Consider the following 15858-nt stretch of genomic DNA (forward strand, 5'->3'; position numbering starts at 1 on the left):
TACAAAGAGACTCTTGCTCACAGTATGGGGACAAGTGAATCCTCAGGTTTAATTAAAGAGAAAAGGTTTAAAAGTTTTCTGCGGCCCAGGCTCTCAGAAGAGGAGCGTCTGCGTTGCAGAAACTTAGATTTATGCCTATATTATGGGGGTTTAGGCCACTATCTGCAGACCTGTGAGTTGCGCAAGCCAAAGTGTGGCGACAAGTCCTGCCCTCTGGCCAAGTTTAGTCAGGATACAAGACCTACTCCTGTCTCTACTGTGGCAGAGGTACTTGTCACACAACCCACACTAAAAAGTACTCTGTCCTATAATTGGGGTCCTTGGGCTAGGGAGCCCCATTATAGATTCAGGAACCAAAGGAGAAGGTATCTCTCCTCTCTTGATTTTCCTGTTGAAGCAGAGTTGCAAGCTACTGGAGCGGTGCCCGATGCCCGGGGTCCTGGAGTGGTACCCAATGCCCAGGGTCCTGGAGTGGTGCCCGATGCCCAGGGTCCTGGAGTGGTGCCCGATGCCCAGGGTCCTGGAGTAGTGCCCGATGCCCAGGGTCCTGGAGTGGTGCCCGATGCCCAGGGTCCTGGAGTGGTGCCCGGTGCCCAGGGTTCTGGAGCGGTGCCCGGTGCCCAGGGTCCTGGAGTGGTGCCCAGAGTCCTGGAGCCGTGCCCGATGCCCAGAGTCCTGGAGCGGTGCCCGATGACCAGAGTCCTGGAGCGGTACCCGATGCCCAGAGTCCTGGAGCGGTACCCAATGCCCAGAGTCCTGGAGCGGTACCCGATGCTCTAGGTTATATAGGGACATCGAATATTATTGCTCAGGTGTCAATACCAGAAGGGGTCTCAGAAGCTGTTACCCCAGGTAGAGACTTGAAAAGCGCAACTCCAGAGAAGGTGTCTAAAACCATAGTTCTAGAAGGGAACTCGAGAAGCAAAACCCCAGAAGGGATCTTTGAAGTAATATCCCCAAGAGGGGTCTCGAGAGATGCAGCCCCAAAGAAGGGTCTAGAGGTCGCTTCCCCAGGAAAGGACTCAAGAGGCATAGCGTTAGTGGAGGTTCTGAAGGTTATAGCTTCAGCAAAAGTCCCGGAAGTCATAGTCCCGGGAGAAGTTTCGATAATTATCGACTCAGAGAGGGAGGCCAACGGCTCGGTCCCAGTGAGGGAGGCCGACGGCTCGGTCCCAGTGAGGGAGGCCGTCGGCCCGGTCCCAGTGAGGGAGGTCGACGGCCCGGTCCCAGTAAAAGAATCCGAGGTGCTGACCCCAGCGCGGTTCCCGGAGGCCACTGCCCCAGCGGGGTTCCCAGAGGCCACTGCCCCAGCGGGGTTCCCGGAGGCCACTGCCCCGGGTGGGGTTCAGAAAGTCACTGCCCCGGGTGGGGTTCAGAAAGTCACTGCTCCGGGTGGGGTTCAGAAAGTCACTGCCCCAGGTGGGGTTCAGAAAGTCACTGCCCCGGGTGGGGTTCAGAAAGTCACTACCCCAGGTGAGGTTCCGAGGGCTACTGCCCCAGGTGAGGTTCCGAGGGCCACTACCCCAGGTGGGGTTCCGAGGGTCACTGCCCCAGGTGGGGTTCAGAAAGTCTTAGCCTCGAGTAAGGTCAATAGTGACCAGGTCCTAGCAAAGCACTCTAGTCAGTCAGATGGGAAGGAAGCAGATCCTGACTCTGTTGATATCTCAACATCTATAATCTTTGATGGGGACTTAGTCCAATTTCTGGCGCTTTACAAACACTATTACACCATTTTGTTGTTTAGACCATTTCTGGGCATCACTTCAGAGAACCTTGTGCTCTATCTGATATATTCCTTTAGAGGAGAGCCTTTTGAGTGGGCAACCAGCCTAATGAAAGCTGAAGATCCCATTCTTCAGGATCCCCCGGCATTCAGTGATGCAGTTATTAAGAGATATGGTTCCAAAGAAATTGGTTCAGGTTCCTCTAGGTCACCCGTCTTATCTGCTGAGAGTTCACCGTATTCTGTAAATTCGGCACAAGAGTCTCAGCCCATTGTTTTGACTGCAGGATGTGCTTTTCTCTCTTCTTCTAATAGTAGTACTTTGCCTGAAAGTTCAGCTCCCAAGGTTAAGAAACCAATCTCTGATTTGAACCAAGCCTTGCTGGGAGGTACCATCAGTTCAGACAATGTTTGGGGAATTACCTTGGTCAGACCTCAAGAACTTTGTAAAAAGAAGAAGAAGAAGAAAAAGAAATGATTATTGACTCTTGCCTTGTTAAAAAAAAAAAAAAAAGATTTTTTTTTCTTTCCTTGTCTTGTGTCCAGTGGCCACCGTCAAGGGGGGGGGGGGGGCACCGTTACAAGCTGTTGTCACAGCTTGTTTCTGTTAGACCAGTGTGTCAGGTTTTTTTTTGTATCCCTTGTTTTGGAAAGTCTGAATTTTGGGGTCCTTTGACCCCTCCTCAAGGGGGGGGGGGGGTAATGTTATGAGCCACGGCTGTGGCTCATTCCTGTTTTGCATTTTTTGTTATGTATTTTATGTTATACTTCTGTTCATGTTCCCCGTGGGTGTCATGGGGTGTTCGGAGTTCACCCTTAAGGAAAGGGTACTGTTATGAACCACAGGTAGTGGTTCATTCCTATTTTATGTTTATAGTTGTCTTGCAGGCCAGGTTTTCCCGTTGCTCTGGTTTAAGAATATTCTTGTTGGCTGCCAGTGGTGAGTCTGTGTAATTGCAGCTTGTTCCCATGTGTTCAGCCTCACCTGTCTGTTGATTGCACCTCTCAGTTGTGCAGCAGGGCAGCTGCACGACATAATTAATTAAGACTCTCTGTTATATGCTGGCTCAGTGCAATTCACAGACGCTGGTGATATTTCCAGGTTTCTAGACTTCCAGAGTTCTTGCGTTCTGAGCTAGTCCCTGCCAGTTCCTGAGCTCCTGTCTAGCAGTGTCTGTCTAGCTGCTTCCAGTGTTGGTTCCTGTGTCGATTCCTGTGTCGGTTCCTGTGTCCTGCCGTGAAGTGTTCCTGTCCAGAAGTCCTGTGGCTTTGTCTGTGCCTAGTCGAGTTTCTGGCTTCTTGGTGTCCACCGGTCTGTCGTTTGGGATTCTGCCTGTCCTCCGGTTCTGAGAGTCTGTGTCGGCTACATTGGGGGTTCCTGTCCGTTTGCCAGTGTTTGTACCGGTTCCGTGAGTAGCGGCTTTGCCGCGTCCGTCGGCCTAAGCCGCAGTATTCTTTGGTTATATTTTGTTACTGGTGTTTTGCAGAGGGTTCTGCTTATGCTGTCACCGCCGGTACACAACAGTATTGTGTCGGCGAGTGGACAGCATTTCCTTGGTTGTTCTTTTCCTTTGGCGGCGTGCCGCACATATATTTAGTTTTAGGGTAGTTAGTAGCCCCTAGCTTTCTGTTGTTTTAGTCAGAGGTCCCCTTGTTACTATCCTGTCTCGGTTCACGCCTTGTCTCACGCTAAGACCTGGGGGCATCGGAGTTGGGCAGACATAATCCGCCTTTCAAACGCGGCTGCCGTGGGCCCAAGAAACCATAGTCACTCAGGCGTGAACTGACCACACGGGTAAAACAACGGAGGTAGGGTGCTAGGGCTATTTTCACACCACACCTTATTTCAGCGTCACGTTCTGGTGCTCAGGACTCACTACGCAACATCTCCCTTGTTCTGAGCACCAGGAACCTAACAGTGTTGAAGTCCGACAGAAAGGGATTCGTCCTATTTTTTCAGAAAGGGAGCCGTCCTATTTTTGGTTGTAATATGGCAGCAGAGGACACAAGCACTGTGACTGACAGATTCAGCACAAGCCATGGACACTGAGGACACTGAGAGAATGGAGACACATCCTCTCTGTACACTCTCCAATGCTGGAGTGAAAATGGCGTAGACGCTCGACTCCTTATATGGAATCCAAATCCCGCGAGAATCCGACAGCGGGATGATGACGTTTTACCTCATTTGGGTTTCTGAGTCAGGCGGGAAACCCCAAGCTGGGCTCGGAACCTGGTTCAGAGCGTGAAGTTTGGTATGGTTTGGTTTTCTGAGACCCGAACCCGCTCATCTCTAATATATATATATATATATATATTGTATAAAACAATGTGTCACACCTGACACAGGCTGGCTAATGGAAGCAGTAGCCACCTACACCTTCTCCCATCAGTCAGGATGCAGTCAAGATTCCGCCTGTCAGGATCCTGGTAGTCAGATTACCGATACCGGAATCCCAACACTATTCAGAATGCCAAAACCAGCATCCCAAATAGGTAGACATCCCATCATCGAAATCCCAAAAGCCGATATTCCAAAGAAGAATCCCGCTGAAGAGGTAACCTGTGGGGAGGGGGGAAGGTTAGGTTTAGGCTGTGGGGGAAGGTTAGGGTTGGGCAGTGCACCTGGAGGGTTAGGCTAAGGGTGCGGGGAGGGGAGTTTGGGATAGGCACCTTCCTCTGAGGGTTAGGCTGGGGCAAGGAGGGTTAGGTGTAGGCAGTGGGGATGGGAGGTTAGGTTTACGCAGTGGGAAGGGGAGGTTAGGGTTAGGCAGCGAGTAGGGAGGGTTAGGGGGTTAGAGGAGAGGGTATAGCTCCCCTTACTCACCCCTGTCAGCTTCTTCACAATCAGGATCCCGATGTTGGTATTTTGAACGTTGGGATCCTGGCTGTCGTCTTACCATACTGATCCTGATCAGCCATGCACTGTTGTAAACTGTAGGAAAGGCATTCTGGGCCATGTAGTGCCACTCGTCCATCTACCCTAACTTGTGAACTAACTGCCCCACCTCCCTGTTACTAAATGGTGGGATATGCTGACCCGCCCCCATCCCCAAAGCATTTGTGGCACTCCCCCTCCCCCCCACACACACTCATGGTCCGGGCTGCAGCCTAGGCTCTCTCCTCCGGTTACCTGATACTGAAAGCAGCAACAGCGAGGAGCTCACAGACAGCACAGGAATCGGGCACACAGCGGTTTCCCGAAGGCCAAATTCTCCTGTCCATGGCCATATATGCACTATTCGCCATTGTCCCCTCAGAATCAGCAGCAGCACAGAGCTCACGCACACCAGCCCCTTGCCCGAATCCACTGTTATCCTGCAGTGTAGCTCTGGAAGGTGGTATGCTGCAGCGCACGTGATGGTGACTCAGTCATTGTCACTAGCTGCAGCATGTTCTGATCAGTCCTGCACTCTACATAGCCGTGTAGTCAGTGTATGCCTAGGGCCAGACCTGCTTGTCACTACAATGAGAGCTAGAGGGGGAGAGAGAGAGGGGGGAGTGAGCAGCAGAGAGTGAGAGAGGAGGAGTGAGCAGGGGAGAGAGAGGGAGGGGATGAGCATGAGAGGGAGTGGGGGAGAGAGGGAGGGTGAATGAGCAGGAGAGAGAGGGGGAGTGAACAGAAGATAGAGAGGGGGAGTGAGCAGGAGAGAAAGAGGAGGGGGAGTGAGCAGGAGAGAGAGTGGAGGTAGAGAGAGAGAGAAGAGAGTGAGCAGGAAGAGAGGAGGGGTGTGTATGAGCATATAAACAACACCACTTAGCAGGTACAATGTGACTCACCCAACCAGGTTAACTGCCAAGAAGCACTGTAGTAAGACAGGAGTTTTGTGTGACCAGATCTATGGGTTGTGGAAAAGGGGGCGGAGTGTAGTGCGGTTGGGGATGGAGTTTCATTTGACCAGGGGGCTACTCCTCTATTGACACATCTTCAGGTGGCCGGAGTCAGAGTTTAGTGTGGCTGGTGGTGGAGCTTAGTGCGGCCAGGTGCGGAGCTTCGGTGTATGGTTACAGCACTTTGGGAGGCCCTACAGGTGGGAAGAGCTAGTGCACGAAGTCCCCGAAACCTCCACCATGGGCCTTATAGTTGACTGGGTGCAGGGTGAGCAGCGGGCCTTGGAAACATCTTGGGCCCCATAGCAGCTGCACCCCCTGCACCCTCAGTAGTTACGCAACTGGTTACATACAACTTTACATATATGTTTATATGTGCTGGCCGACACCCCCCTGCAGTCTTTGGTTGGCGCTGTAACCCAGGGGCAGCATCCACACCTGGTTGGAGGAAACTGGAGCACACAGAGGAACTAAGAAAAAAACAAAAACATTGGGAGTTTAATGGTATGGTATGAGTAATCATTAGGTGTTCTGTAAGTTAATCATTGAAAGGTGGGTGGAAGTTATTAATTTACTGGTAGGGCTATATATTAGTTGTATCATAGTGATGCCTACTAATTTAAGGTAGGTTTATGGCACTGTAACTGTACTGCTGAGGTGATTTGAGGGAATTGAATGTGAGACTCAGCCTAGGGAGAAAGAGAGCTGTTTATTAATCATAAAAACTAATTATTAGAGATGTCCGGTGGCCCATTTTTGCTGGTTTTCATTTTAACTCACCATCATTTTGGATTCGGTTTTGGATTTGGTTTTACCCAAACTGAATGTTTTGGTTTTGAGTTTGGTTTAAGATCTGTATTTTTTTCTAAAATTTAAAAAAACAGCTAAAATCACATAATTTGGACCTTTTTGGTTTCTACGGTATTTTAACTTCAATAACATTTATTTCCAGTCAATTTTGACGACCTCACAACTCACAATATCGTTTTACATTTTTTGCAAATATTGGCCAAAGGTTGCAGTGAGCTAGCTGGTCAAACTTAGTGACAGAGCAGCAGCACAAATACACTACAAATTGCACATTACACTACACAATAGTACCCTTATATATGTTACATCACAGTAGTGCCGCTTATACACACTACACCACACCCTTGTACACATTATGCCACACAATAGTTCCCTTATACATAGAGCCACTTATACACAGTACACCACACCACTTATACACAGTACACCACACCACACCACAGTACACCACACCCACAGTAGAGCGGCTTATACACACTACACCACACCTTTGTACACATTACGCAACATGATTATGGCACACAATAGTACCTTTATACATGTTACATCACAGTAGAGCCACTTACACAGATTATGCCACAGAAGAGCCCCTTACATACATTATGTCACAGAGTAGTACCCCTGATAAATTACATCAGAGTAAAGCCGCTTATACACACTAAAACACAGAATAGCACCTTTTACACATTATGCCACACCGTGTTACCCCTTATACATGTAACATCACAGTATCGCCACCTATGTCATGCCTGAGGGTTTGGTCTTACTTGGGTAGGCATGGGGTGTTGAAGCAGGAGCTTAAGGTATGTGGATGATCCAGCTATTGCTCATAGAGCAAAGGGAGTCAGATAATACTACTAGCTAGGACTTGGTGATAGCAGTGGATGAAACAAAGGTGTACATAGAACTGGTAACACATTTTATTGTACAGGAAACTGGAACTGGAGACTGAACGGACTGGAACCAGAGTAGATCTGGAACCTGACTGCAACTGGTAGGTGACCAGACTGGAACCAGATAGTGATTAGACTGGATCCAGATGGTGACTAGACTGGAGCCAGATGGTGACTGGATTGGAGCCAGATGGTGACTGGATTGGAGCCAGTGAGTGCCACACATTATGCCACACAGCAGTACCCCTTATACATGTTATGCCACAATAGAGCCATTTATACACATTACATCACAGAAGAGCCCTTTATATACATTATACCATGGTAGATCCCTTCCTCATTCCTCATCAATCCTCCTCACCATTCCCCATTCCTCCTTTTCTTCCCCGCACTGCAGCAGTACACACACTCAGGGTTACACTGCACTGCACCAGCACACACACAGGGTTTCACCACACATTTTCATGCACATGTAGGGTTACACAGCACTACAAGAGCACACACACAAGGTTACCCGTACTGCACCAGCGCACATATACGGTTATGTAGTAGTCATGATTATGCAAACACATAACTGTGTATGTAAAAAGAGTAAACAGGCAAGCAAAAGTAAATGAACTGACCGCTGAATGGCTGAGAGATGTGAGCCAATCAGCAGTCAGCACATTGATTTCAATGGGAATTTTATAATTGACTCCTGAATCCAAAACCCAAGAGATCTGACAGTGTGAGGATGGTGTTTTGCCTATTTTTGGGATCCAAGGCAAGCAGGAGATCTGGGCCCCAGCTCAGACCCACTAGGATCACGGAAATTCAGATGGGATTGGATCTCTGAGATCCGAGCCTGCTCATCTTTACTAATTATTTAATGTTTGCTAGGTTTTTCATATACATTTTTTAGTGAAAGTTGGGTGCATGAGAGAAATTTGGGTGCATGAGAGAAAGTCTACAGTATTTATTAAATGTGAAAACTATGTCATATAGGCACTGGTTGTTGGCTATAGGTCCAGACTGTTTGGGGGAATTAGAAGACATGTCCTGTTTCGCACTGCTTTAAGTGTAGCATTAACTATGTGTTTGGGGAAATGAAGTGGTTAGAGAACCACCTAGCGCTTTTTAAAGTTAAATACTTGAATCTCTACTAATTTTCATCTATAATAAATGCAGAATTATATTCAAAAGTGAAGTGTGCCTGCGAGTGGCTGGGAAGAGGGTTTTGGAGTAAGCAGGTTTCTTAGGCTGAAGCTTTGCCTAAGGCAACAAGAAACTGAACTTAAATTTGAATGCCCCTAATCCGCCTTCCAAAGTGTTATGAGCAGCAAATGGGCAATACGTGTGTCTATTTATATTGGTATGAGCAGGCCCAGTGACAGGGGGTACAAAGGGTACACCCATGTCAGGCTCCAAGGTTCTGAAGGGCCCTAAGGTTTTGAGGGGCAGTAATCATGGCTGCGACACCTAGTAAAGGATTATAAATAGCCTGCTCACCTGATGTGGCACTGTGGCACAGGTAGGCAGAATGATGCACACCCTCCCTTCAGTAACCACACTGTCTGGTCCCTGTACTGTGCGTGAATGACGTGGTGATGCACCAGCGCACCGCACCCGCACTACATTGCATCTGATGCCCCCACTGTACATTTGTGAGGAGCAGGAGGAACACTGTTCTTTGCTGGAACAGGCGTTACTGGAACCACAGCTAGACAGGATATCGGCAGGAGGAGTCAAACTGGGCACAATCTGCAGCACTGTCAGTTTCAAACAGCAGCTGCAGCCATTGACTACAGGCACCCTCCCCTCACATGAGGCAGCTGATACTGAGACGGTGTGGTGTCAGTGTATTTTTACTAGTTTATTTGCATTCTCATGAAATCTCTCTCTGTCCTTCCCTCCCCTTGCCCTCCCCTTGCCCTCCCCTTGCCCTCCCCTCTCTCCTTCTCCCTCTCTGTCTGTGTCTCCACCACTCTCCCTCTCTCTCTCCTTCTGTCTACCTCTCTCCTCCTCTCCCCCTCTCTAGTTCTTCCTCTCTCTCCCTTTCCTTCTCTACCTCTGTACCTCCCTCCTTCTCCCCCCCCCCCCCCGCTCTCCCCTTGCTCTCTCAGTGATCAATGTGGTTGTGGTGTGTGTGTTTGTGTGTGCGTGCGTATGTGTGTGTGTGTGTGTGTGGGGGGGGGGGTCATGGCTGGACTCCCAGAGATGTCAGAGTACCAGGCCCCATGATTTATTTTGCTGGCACTGGGTACATTATACAGAAAATGCCGCTTTGCATAGTACAAAATTAACTTGCATTCATTTCTTGTATTTCAGAGACTAGTATAGTACAAAAGGAAAATATCCTTTATTTCCTGGCCTAAAACTAGATCTGTGTACAGAATCAATGTAACATATCTGTAATATAATAACAGACAGTAAATTAAATGTCTCCGCAAATGTTTGTCCTAGTCCTGCAGTTTAAAAATATTTTAGTATTGATCACCTGAAAAATCTTAGATATTTTAACAACTCTAGGTAAAGGCACACTGTACAACAAAATCACGTATAAGGCAGAGTAAGGGGTAGATTTACTATAGTTTCTAAAAATGAAAAGTGGTGGTATTGCCCGTACCAACCAATCAATCAGATTAATAATCAATAATAATGCTGTCTGTATTAATTAAGAACATTGGGGCAGATGTATTATCCTGGAGAAGGCATAAGGAAGTGATAAACCAGTGATATGTGCAAAGTGATAAAGGCACCAGCCAATCAGATCCTAACTGTTAATTTACATATTGGAGCTGATTGGCTGGAGTGTTTATCACCTTGCACTTATCACTGGTTTATCACTTCCTTATGCCTTCTCCAGGTTAATACATCTGCCCCATTCTTTGTTTGAAATAATCATTGGATTATTAGGCTTCTACACTTGAACACTTTCGCAGATGTATTAACCTGGAGAAGGAATAAGGAAGTGATAAACCAGTGATATGTGCAAGGTGATAAAGGCACCAGCCATTCATCTCCAATATGTAAATGAACAGTTAGGATCTGATTGGCGGGTGCCTTTATCACCTTGCACATATCACTGGTTTATCACTTCCTTATGCCTTCTCCAGGTTAATACATCTGCCCCTCTTCTGTTCTTTGACATGTATGAGCTTAGTCTGTTTAGTATGTATAGATGACGAAAATAAGGTTTGTTTATAGAGCTGAAAATTGTGATATTATGAATACATTTCTGTGCAATGCATGCATTACCCTATAAATATACTGTGAATGTGACAGCCAGTGCTGGACATATCAAGGCATTTCTTGTTAAATAAACGAGGCACTATTCAAAATTGTATTTTATATTAGTGTATAGCTGCAGAATTTCATTACATTCAGAAATGACTTCATCTTTTCATGTCTGAAATATGTCTGAAATATGTTGCTCCATTCTTAAATATTTTTCCTATGCAAGAAAACTATTATACAGTATGTACAAATGTGATTCATGGTAGTAAGTCACCCTAATGTGTAAACCTCATAATTTATTCAAGACATGAATAATGCTTGAAAGAGCAGTATTACAAACATAATGGAAGAGAGTGTTGCAAAAGTTATAGCTAACAGAATTTTAAAGTGATATTGTATATATACCAATCACTGGCGTTTCTATAATGGGTGCAGTGTGTGCGGTGAACATGGGCCCCTGAGTCCAGAGGGGGCCCCCACTGCACCCATTTTTTAAATACTCACCCCTCCGAAGTCTAGCGCCGGCATCCACAGCACTGTTAGAACACAGTGAAAATGGCCCAGCGGCCATTTTCACGGAGTTCTGCGCATGCGCAGTAGAGGAATCTCAGGGAAAATGGCCGCCGCACCATTTTCCCGGAGATCTGTACATGTGCAGTAGAGTCTGAGCCCTCTAGTGCCCAGAATCTACAGCGCTCCGGGCAGAGAGGAGGGGGCACGACGAAGGAGGCTGAACATGGGCCTCCTCCTCTCTTAAAATGCCCCTGATACCAATGTTGGAAATATATCTATGTGGCATTATGTTCAGATGTAACAAGTAGACTACACAGTCAATAACTGTAACCAACAAAATAAAGGGTAATTGATTGAATTGAGAATAATATACATGTTAAGACTTTTTTTTTAATCAATGTTAAAGTTGAGTCTTCATTAATTAAGCACATTCTTTGCTTGAAATAATAATTAGATTATTAGGCTACTGCACTAGAACACTTTCAAACTGAGTTAAATAGAAACATAGAATTTGATGGCAGATAAAAACCACTTGGCCCATCTAGTCTGCCCATGTACATACTCACACTCATACTCTAGAGTTAATTATTTGTTGTGCGCTAATTAACCTGCTTGTATATTTTTGGACTGTGGGTGGAAACCGGAGTACCCGGAGGAAACCCAAGCAATCATGGGTATAATATATAAACTCTACACAGTTAGAGCCATGCTGAGAATAAAACCCATGACCTCAGTGCTGTGAGGCAGTAATGTTAACCATTACACCAGTTCTTTTACATTTATGAGCATATCCTGTTTATTTATTATTTATTTATTAACAGTTTCTTATATAGCGCAGCAAATTCCGTTGCGCTTTACAATTGGAAATAACAATGATATAACAAAGCTGGGTAATAACAAACAGTCATAGAGGTAGGAAGGCCCTGCTTGCAAGCTTACAATCTATAGAGAAATAGGCATGTATACACAAGGAAAAGTGCTATCTATTGCATAGTTGTCCGCCAGATTGCAAAGGTTCTTGGTGGGCTGTATGATATGGTCATACAGCAATGATGAACCGAGGTCGAGAGGAAGTGAAAGTCAAGAATGAGAAGACATGTGAGGATATGTGTAGACTGTGCAGAGTGGTTGCAATTTGATAGGAAGGTTTATGAAAGTTATGTGTGCGGTTCTGGAATTTGATATGCTTGCCTAAAGAGGTGAGTTTTCAGGGAACGCTTGAAGGTTTGGAGACTAGAGGAGAGTCTTATTGTGCATGGTAGGGTATTCCACAGAGTGGGTGCAGCCCGATGAAAGTCCTGCAATCGTGAGTGGGAACGAGTAATGAGTGTGGATGAGAGATGCAGGTTTTGTGAAGAGCGAAGAGGTCGGGTTGGGAGATATTTTGAGATAAGCGAAGTGATGTATGTTGGTTTAGTTTGGTTAATGGCCTTGTGTGTGAGTAAAAGTATTTTTTATTGAATACGGTAGAATACAGGTAACCAATGAGAGACTGACAGAGTGGATTTGCAGACGATGAACATCTAGCGAGGAAGATTAGCCTCGCTGCTACATTCAGAATGGATTGTAGTGGTGAGAGTCTCGTTTTGGGAAGACCAGTTAGGAGACTATTGCAATAATTAATGCGGGAGATCATGAGAGCATGGATTAGAGTTTTAGCAGTATCTTGTGTAAGGTATAGTCGTATTTTGGATATGATTTTTAGATGCATGTAACATGATCTTGAGACAGATTGAATGTGGGGAACAAAGAACAGATCAAAGTCAAGGATGACACCTAGGCAGCAAGCTTGTGGGGTAGGGTAGATAGTCGAGTTTTCAACAGTGATAGAGATATCAGGTTGGTACCTACTATTGTTTATTGTGTATAGATGACAAAAATAAGATTTATTTTTAAGATCTGCAAAATGTGATTTTATAAACCTGTTTTGTGCATTGCAGGCATTACCCTATAAATATACTGTGATGGTAAGTGCTGGACATATCAGGACATTTCATATTAAATAAAAGAGGTACAAAATTGCATTTCATATTACAAGACATGGAAAAATAAAATTGTGTCTGAATAGACTACATATGTACATTATGGAGATAACTTACTAGTTAGTGTGTGGCTGCAGATCTTCATTACGTTTATAAATGACTTGATCTTTTCATGTCAGAAATACGTCTTAAATTTGTAGCCCTATCCTTAAATATTTTACCTATTCAAAAAACTATTATAAAGTATGTACAAATGTGATCCATGACAGTAAGACATCCTGATATCTTACCATTATAATTTATTCAAGACATGAATAATGCTTCAAAGAGCAGTATTACAAAAAATATTAAAGAGGGTGATACAAAAGTCATAGAATTTTAATCCCACAAGTGGTCTTGTAAAACGCTTGCAAGGAGGCCTTTCTTGAAAATCAGATATGGACTTAGAATTTGTCAACAGGAAGTCAACAAATACTGTAGTCATCTGACAAAAAGAAAAATGTACTGTCTTTTTGTTGTTGTTCGTAAATGACCCTTATATCCAAAATATATACCTAGGGCTCCAGTAACAATTACTGCAAAATGCCTTCTAAATATTAGCAATATAAATAATCAATGAAATAACTAACAAAGTTAAAAAAAATACATTAAATACTGGGCCACCAAGTCTAGAGATAATATGATATAGTATATTGATTAACCTTAAGACATTCTATCAATGTTTTGTATATATACAAAAAGGAGGAGAAAAAAAAAGGAACGGGGTGGAGAAGGGGGGGGGGGGGGGGTGAGGTGGACCATAATGAGAGACCAGATTACCTGGCCAATATTTTATAAACTCATAAACCCTTTTTTTCCCATCATGTTTTTACTGATCATTCACATATATTAGCCTCTGTCACCAGTAAACTAAAGAGCCCTCCAAAATATAAACACTGTAAGAGATTCTCCTTAAAAATAACCAGGGCCATGCTATGCACTATAGTCATCAGATTTTAGTAACAGAGGAATTATTATACATAAACCAAGGTTCCCAGATTGTATCAAACGTAACTGATCTATTGTTCAATGATGCAATAATCTTCTCCATAGTGGAAATAAACCAGATTTTAGCCATTACTATGCTTAACGTTGGAGGTTCAGGGTTTTTCCAACATTTAGCCACTGTACATATAACTGCGTTAAGAACATGGTGAATAAGCTTATTAGCAATTTCATTAAGACCATCAATAGGGAAGCTCAATAACACAGACCAGGGGCTGAGTGAAATTGGGATCTTAAGAATATTTCCTAATAGTATCTCAACTTGACTCCAAAATATACTCATTTTGGGGCAATTCCACCAAATATGTATAAAGTCCCACATTTGGCCACATACCCTCCAAAACATAGGTGAGGACATGTGGGAGATCTTATTTAGCCTTGAAGGAACCAAATTCCATCTAGTATAAAGTTTATATAAATTCTCCTTGATTAAGGAGGAAATAGAAGATTATGCTACATTCTGTCTAATAAGCTTCCACACATCCTCGTGCAGAGGAAATCCCAAATCGGTGTACCACTTACTTTCCTGGAAAAGAATCCCTCCATAGTCCGCAGGGCATAATAAACCATAAAGTACAAAGATAATACCCTGTCTCATTGGTGTTTAGAGACAGTTTTTCAAAAGGGTCTAACTGCCGGAAAACCTTTTCCTTAGGAAGAGAATAAATATAGGAGCGGAGTTGAAGATATTCAAAACACACAGAGTGAAGTATTCCATAGTTATTAGCTATGGAGTATAGAGAGCACCATGCATTACCCTCAATAAATAAAAAACAAATCTAGAACGTGATGGAAAATGTAACCAGTGTCAGACTGGGGCATGAAGGGCCCACCGGGGGAATGAAGTTGTTGGGGCCCATGTTTAGGGGAATGGCCAGTCTCCAGAGGAGGTGTGGCCAGTTGCCAAAGAAGCTTAGCTAACCAGTAGAGACTGCATGGCTAGAGCCCCTTGATAAATATATCAAGTAGAAGTATAGTATAATATAACATATGTATATCTATAGTTCAAGTGCACAGTCTGTAACTTGACAACCTCCCCAGTCCAACCCTGCACCTGAATGACCCCTGGGAGGGTTGAAACTAGGATTTTCATCACCCGGGGCAAGGCAGTAATTTTGTACCATCTCACTTTGGCACCATCTGCTGTCTCACTGGAGCAGCACAGCACTGCCAGTTAAAAAACAAAACAAAAAAACCCTACTCTGTTATGCTGTAACTCCTCGGCACCAACTCAAATCCTGCACCTGGGGCGCATGCCCCCTTATCCCCCCCTAGTTGCGGCCTTGCCCCCAGTAAGCTGAGCCAGTAGTTCCACAACAGCTAAAGAGTCCCAGGTTGCATTCCCCTGCAATTACTGTGCAACACTTGGCTCATAAACATAACACTACTCACAAAGGTGCAAAATAATTGCTGCCTTTAGTTTCCAGAAACTGTCTGCAGTGATAATACTGAAAAGTAACAAATAAAATGTGTAAGGATCAACTTTGCAATTTGAGTATACAGTGCAATTCTCTCTATATTTCTATTATCTGTGATTTATAAAGTAACACGTTACTGAGCAGTATTAGACAAAATTCAAACACCTACATTTTGCCCTATGCAAGGATCAGGTTACAATGCAAAAAGTTATCTGGACTTCAGAACTTGAAAATAAGCTTCAACTGTAAGAAAAAGTTAAACTTACATGACTTGTATTATCCTCTCCCCTAGAAAAGTCAGGAAGAGTTCTATCAGGGTTAGTTTCAGCAGTTTCCCCATGGCTGCAGAGCTAATCATGTAACCATGAGTATGACTTCAAAAGGGATACCGGAGGGAAATCTGGATTATCCCAAATTGAAGTAATGGG

Source organism: Pseudophryne corroboree, chromosome 4, assembly GCF_028390025.1.
Source record: "Pseudophryne corroboree isolate aPseCor3 chromosome 4, aPseCor3.hap2, whole genome shotgun sequence".
In the NCBI taxonomy this organism is placed as follows: Eukaryota; Metazoa; Chordata; class Amphibia; order Anura; family Myobatrachidae; genus Pseudophryne; species Pseudophryne corroboree.